Consider the following 7666-nt stretch of genomic DNA (forward strand, 5'->3'; position numbering starts at 1 on the left):
CCCTCCTTTGGGTAGCATCACCTTGACGGTCCTCATGGGACCCAAGGCTATGTCCTCTACATTATTGATCATTCTCGAGTCAAACCTATTATTGGTTAAGCTAGGCATTCCCTAGTTGATTGTTATGGATGTGGTCCCTTAAGTGATTCACAAATGCCTCAAGTTTCCTCATGAGGTTTAAGTGCATGTCATCCAAGACACTGGATATTCACCCCTGGTAGCCCATGAGATTTTTCACTAGATCATTTTTGGCCTGCTCCAGTGGGGACCATGCTTCTCCATGGTGACTTGATGTACCATGCATATTATCAGTATAAAATAGGGGAGTTGGCCCCCAAATAAACTCAGCCTAGTTATTTGTTGCCTCTTCCTGGATTGACTTCTACTCCTTCTATTCCCATGTTGGAGTGGGTAGTGCCTCATGTCCCCTCATCATCAAGGGTTGAGGCTAAGCTTGTTCCTTCAAATAGGCCATCCCATTTGCCTAGGATTGTGAAACCTCTAATGGAATCTTCTATTATTACGACTGCACCTAGTGTAGATAAGGGAAAGGCACCCACACTACCAAAGTATATAGCCTGCCCTCCCTTTGAGCTACCAATCATGGCTGATATTCCTCAGCCCTCTTGCTATGAGAAAGGAAAGCAATCCCCTCGTGTTCACTCATCACCGCTTTCTCCTATTTCATAGCCTGCATCAACATCTTTTGTTCCTCCCATTTCTCCCCATGTAAAGAAAAGTAGGGCACTGGTTGTTGTGAATGTGGTGCCTATCTTGGATTCACCTCATGTTCCCTCAGTTGGCCTTGCTCCTGTTCTTGAAAAGGTTTTGAAGGCCTCTCCCATGGAGCATGATACTCTTGAGCCCTCTCGCTCTTCAACTAGTGGCCTTCATCTCTGTCACAATTAGCATGTACGTGAGCATAAGTACTATGGATGGGCCATGGTCAGCAACATGAGAAGGCTCTAAAATCTATTGATGCCTCTGTAGCACCTAGTTTTGTCGCCTCAACTCCTATTTGGTCATGTGTTCTTGTTTCTGCATCATCCTTAGTTTTGCTTGCAATTGCTTCAGGGCCTATTGATGAACCTCCCCCTAAGCGAGTGCGGGTTTTCATCGCTCATTCTTTGGAGCTGCCCCTCATCACCTCTTTACCAAACATACCCCCATTGTCTTAGCATGTTGACAAGCTACATATGTTGGTAGTGTCTAGCGCAGCTCTGTCTGCTCCCCCTATTTTGTAGTCATTTGTATATTAGAGCTTTCCTAAGGTCTTTTCACCTTCTACAATTGATAGTCAACCCATTCCTATTGTTTAGCCCAAACAAAAGTTTAAGTAGGGCCCTATCCCAGAGTTTCAATAGCGCAAATCTTCATAGGTATGTTATGCATCCTTTTCTCTGCCTATTTCAATGCCTACTTTTTTTATTATTTCTATATGTGTGGTTAGGAAGGCTCCACCTTCTCCTGAGTTTTTTCATTGCCCCTCTTTAGAAGGCTAGCAATCCTATTCATGTTTCATCTTCTCTGAGTGGGTCACTTGCTTCCTCCACAAAGGCTTGCATGTTAGACTCCTTGGAAGATATCCTAGCATTGTCTACATTCTTTTCGCGATAGTTGACCCTTACCTCCTTCAAGCTTGTGGACACAAATATCGCTGCTACTGCCTCCCTTGCCCTCGCTACTGGTGAGGCCCCTGGTGCTACTCTTGTAATTTTCCTACTTCGATCTCATCCTCCTTCCCCATATGTTATAGATTGAGAGGAGGATGACCTAGTTATTGAAGGCCTCTAGAGCCCTATCTTTCTTTATCTTGTCACATAGTGTGTGTGTATGATTGTGTTCCCCCATGCTTTCTTTATATGTTTAATCCCTCCTAGAGGACCCAAGTTACTCTGTAGGCACTTGGATATGAGAGGTTTACTGTCTTTATTTATTGTTCTCCCCTGGAGGATCCAAGTTACTTCATAGGTTCTCAGATATGGGATATTTTCTATTGTACATCTTCTATTTATCTCTCTACTTCTTCTATCTATCCTATATTTCTTTTCAATATTCAAGAATGCTTCAAAGCATTGGGGACATCTTTGGCCTTCTTCCATGTTGACCTGAATTTTTATTTTATCTTTGTCTTCATGTGTTCTTCTTCAGATCTGAGAACTTTGGTACTATGATTATATACTTATCTCGCAATTGCATTACATATTTTTCTCACTGCTATGGGTTATGATGCCAAACTATTAGATCCCCCTATCCTCTTGCATTCATCATTGATGCTGTGGATATTTATGTGTCACCACATAATGATGGCATTCCACAAAATCATCTTGCTATGTTGACATGCCACAATTTTCCTTCTCCTTATAATAACATGCCTTTCATGAATATCATTCTAATGGGGGGCCATCATATCTACATTTTTGCATAGTCTGCATTTATTTAGGCTCTTTCATTTATGTTTCTCATTGACCACTTTTTCATGTTTGCCTAGGTGGGGGCCAAACCACTTTATCTTTTTCACCTAGATGGGGTCCAAACCATTCAATCTCTCTTATGTTCGCCTTTGTAGAGGCCAATCTACTACTTATCAAATTTACATCTAATTTCCCAATCGCATGGCTATCTAGAGTATCACTACCCATGTCGGCAAAAATATCTCCCTATCATATGGTTATCCATACTAGTATATATCATTGCCTTATCATATGGTTGTCTAGCTTAACACACTTTGCTATCCATACTGGCACATCTCATATCATGATGGTCACTTATCTTATATCTTTTTGTAAGAAGGGGCTTTTGTCCAAAGCAAGGTTCATTTTTGTTATACTATCCTATTTTATCCTATCATCTGATATGTTAGTCTGCAACTAGCATGTTTGTGATGTATCAGTTAGCAGTATCTATTTTAAATCTCAGCTTCATCCCACTAGGGGCAACCTAATATGATCAACAAATTTTTGCCTCCCTATCATGACTCTTTTCTTTATCTTCCTCTACTTTATCTTCACATCAAAGACATGCTCGCTAAAGTGGGGGTAAAATATAATATAAAAATTCACTTGTACAATTCAGTGCAACAAATGGAACCTTCCTCCACATTATTGGATGTCATGTACCACCACCTTTATCTTTTTGTCCACCTGGATTGCTTTGTCAACTCCAGGCTCTAACTTTACCTACTCTATCACTTTGTTAGTTTTAGGACCCTATCACAGCGTGAAGACATCCTAACACAGCCATGACCCAAAGGGCCCTCAAGGAGAACAATCTGGATCATGCAACAAGAGTAACACAATGGAAACAACAACACAATGTAGAAAATACAAGTTTAGACATCTGCAAAATCATAGATTTATTATGAACTAGCTGGCAACATGTAGGCTTACAAGCCTTATTACAAAATACATTGCAGAATACAATCCATCCAGACCTCCAAGAGGTATTTTAAGTAGTTTTTTTTACTTGAAATCATCATCTATCTTCGCTTATCTACCTAAACATCAACTACAACAATATATATAGCATCTGAAACACATCTAGGTCAGCCACAAAAGATTACATTCTCGAAGACAGGAAAATGAAACATGTAAAATAGGTCGAACCCAAAAGTGTGAAGATCTCTTCTACCAAGAATACAAATGAAATCTGAACCACAAAGGAAGGTCGGCCAAGGGCTAGGGAACATCGAGTGAGGTTCCAATTAGACCCACAAGCTAAGAAAACATTCTGCAAGAGAAGAAATATCCAACTAGTCATTAAGCTCAAAACTGCTTTGGGAACAAAGAAATAGACAATCCGAAAATGACAACTTGTTGGAAAAAGATCCAAATGAAATAGAAATATAGAATAAGGTGTTACTATTTACTAGGTTGTCATTAGTTTTATATCCAAATTCATCCTATATACTCTATTCGCTTAATACTACCAGAACATTCAGTCGGTAAGCACTAAAGCAGTCAGTTACAGAAGATAGAAGTCACAGAGTCTAGTATACATTGAGTTGTCTACCGAGCAGCAAAAATGATATACCAAGTGAAAACGTGTTACTAGATTCATTGAACCTGGATAAATGTGTGGAAACGTGTTACAAGATCGAGAAACAAAGAACCGTTATCACATAGGAAATTGCACTTCTAGATTGTGTATGATTTTGAGGACATCTATCCAATGAAATAATTTGTATGGTTATTCATTTGATGAATCATGTTTGTAAGATCAAAGCATGAACAAGATCACCATCATAAGAGATCTATTTATACAACATGGATTCAGGATCAATATTTGAGAAGAAAGCAAGACACATGTGAAAAGAAAAATCATGGGAAAGCACTGAGTGTTATGACTGTTGCAGATACATAGAGGTCATCGAGAAGGATTTCAGAGAATAGTCAAGGAATAGAGTAAACAGAAGGGTTTACTGAGTTAATCTATGGATTACTGAGGTATGCTATAAGCAAGGTAATCTCATTTTGAGCACATAGAATCTACTATAACATTTCAGATGTGAAGTTGCAGATATTTTGTAATATTGTGTTGTAATATTTTGAGTTGTAAGAGAAACCTTTAACAGGGTAAAAGACTCTAACAAAGTCTATAAATTGTAAAGCCTTTAACTAGGTGCAACATTTAAGAATAAGTGTTGTAAAATGCTTTAGCAAGGTAGATCTAATGATCTTGATACTCCTAACAGGGTAAGCTATCAGAAATAGCTAAACATGTAGCTCTAACTGAGCAACCTTTATTATTGCAGTAGTGAAGTTGTGGGTGCCATCCCCACCGCAGTTTTTCTCTCTAACCAAGAGTTTCTGTGTAACCAAAATATATGTGTTATGGAGTGAATCATGTATGATTGTTAGTTATTTGTTTTAGCATTATATTATGTTACAATAGTTTTTGGTTTATGCTTAATAGTAAAGTTATTGTTGAAGAAAAGATTTGAAGACCTGATTCAGCCCTCCCCTCTCAGTACATTAGCTTTCCATATTGGGCCTAACAATTGGTATCAGAGCCATAATATTGGAAAAGGGTTTAATTGCCTAAAGAAAAAGATCTTATCAATGGAAGGCTATAAACAATCTTGGAGAATTGTGTATCTGCAAGAAGAGTTGGATCATGCTAATCAAGTGATTGCAGACATGCAAAGACAAATGCAAAAATCATTGAAAGTTAGAAGAAGGTTGTTTGATGATCTACAGGACTCACAAGAGCTAGTGGAACAAATTGGGACATCATCTGAGAAAAGTATATCTAAAGAGACTAAAGAGATGACTGGAGAATTGAAAGAAAAGAACAAAACACTGATTGAACAGCTAAAAGAAATGAAAAGAGATCATGAACATTTCAGCACATAGATGACTGAAAATCTTGATGCGTTGAGGACAGCCGAGGATAAATTAAGAGATCTAGAAAGAGAAAAACAACAGCTTGAAGCATTAGTATCTGAAAGGAATGATGAAATCAATGGGATGACTGGAATTCAACACAATATGTTTGATCAGTGGGGTTATGCACATCATGAAGCAAATCTGAAGGATAATGAGAATCAAGCATTGAAACTTGAATTATCAAGATTGACTGATGAACTTGAAGCAGAGAAGAAAGCCAAAGAATCACTGATGAAAAGTTATGAAGCATCAAGTATGTTGGATGAGCAACTGAATATAAGAAGACCCAACAAGGATGTAGGACTCAGTTACAACAAAAAGAACTCTACCGAGAAAGGAATCTTCATCACCGAGAGAGGTGAATCATCAAAGCAAGCTGGAAACAAGAAGAACATCAAAGGAAAGAAACTTATTTGCAACTACTGTGGAAATCAAGGTCATACTGCCAACATGTGCCAAATCAGGAAAGGTAAGCAATCAAATGTCACTAGGTTTTATGGTTATTGTTACAATTGCAATATGTATGGTCACACATCTAATAAATGTAGGACAAAGTCTGTTAGCAATTATCAAAAGGCAAAATTCAAGGGGTTTTGTAAAAAATACAATAGATATGGACATAGTACTGAGAAGTATTGGTTTAAGTAGAAGAACTATATGTGGTCTACACACTGAGCAAATACTGGAAGCCACCGAACTCACACAGATTCTAACCGACAATATGCTACAGTACCATGGGATTACAATACAAGGATATGGTGTGAATGTTGTGGAAGATATGAAAATATAAGTGCCAACTACTTTATAAGGTTTGGAATTAACAACCGAAGATCATGGAGAAATCCTAGTATGGCATGTTTTCATTGTCACAAAGTTGGACACTTGGCTGGAGATTGCAGAGATCAACCCAGAGGAGATAGTGAAGTAATAAGAAGCAAATTATAGATGATTTGGAAAAGGAAGGAAAATGGATCAACTAGTGAAGAAAGGACCTTACCTACCGAGTTAGGTGCATCTACTTTGAATTAATTGGTAAAGGTATGAAGGGATTGCATTCTCTCAAAGTTAGATCTTAACAGTTCCTATTTTATCATGTACTTAATTCCAAAATCTACATGGCTAAGATGCATTAGTGAGTTTGAAATTCTATCTAGTCTTCTGGAGCACCAAAGTAGTTGGTAAAAGGCAAAAAGGAAGGTAATCGGTTTAGTGGAACTGAGTGCATTTAATGTTTTTTTGACCTAACCGCACGGAGCCCGACAAGGTAAAATGTGTACTTAAAGCACTTTGTGCAGTCATTTCACACTTACCAAGTTTTCAGAGAGTAGAGCTAAGCGATTCAAAGGTGATCAAACACCTCCCAAGTGAATTTCAAGGTATTTACACATCAATCTCAAGCATTTCTAAGAGCTAGCTAACCGGGAAATATCAATGTGATTATCTGTTTTATATTTACTAAGTGAAAGTGTTTGTTGGTTAAAGTTTCAAACCCTAAGCCTTTTTTGTTAGTAGATATCCTGAGTTTGTAATGGCTCCAAAGATTGAGAAACCCACTATTGTTGAAACCATTGAGAAGTCCTCATTGAAAAATTCCCTACCTCCCAAAGTAGCATCTGAACCAGATGATAAAATGACATTTTCACTCATTTCGGCTAGGGTTCTGCTGGTTGAGGATATTAGATTTTTCACCAAATGTCATGTTGAGGAACTAGGTCATGTTGAGATCAAGGACACATATGATGAATTGTGTACCGATGGAAAACTAGATAACAAGTTTGAACACATTAAAGTCAAGGGATTGACCGAAGCCCTAACCTATCCCCGTGTCTTCAAACCCCAATGGGTCAAGTTTGTTTTGAGCAGAGTTCATGATGACTTCATGTGGTTAGAGGAGCAACCATTCAAAATCACCAAGGAAATTGTTCACTTGATAACCAGATACCCTATTTATGACCATGCCCGAGCTCAGAAAATGATTTCACAGAAGGAATTGATCACTTTAATGGGAGTTGAATCCGATTGCAAAGGTCTAAAACTGAATAATGTCACAGATGTAGAGCTAAAGTTTTTTGTTAGAGTAATAGGTTATTGTTTCTTTCAATTGGCAAGGGAAAACAATGTACCATGTGCAACTATTGATTTAGCATATAAAATTGTGAAGAAGGGAATGAAGATTGATCTTTGTGAAGTGTTGTTGAAGAATCTATTTGAAAATCTAAACACCATAAGGAAGCCGAAGAAGAAAAACTTGGCTAACACACTGAAGTTTGGATTACTCT

The sequence above is a fragment of the Cryptomeria japonica genome, chromosome 8, assembly GCF_030272615.1.
Source record: "Cryptomeria japonica chromosome 8, Sugi_1.0, whole genome shotgun sequence".
In the NCBI taxonomy this organism is placed as follows: Eukaryota; Viridiplantae; Streptophyta; class Pinopsida; order Cupressales; family Cupressaceae; genus Cryptomeria; species Cryptomeria japonica.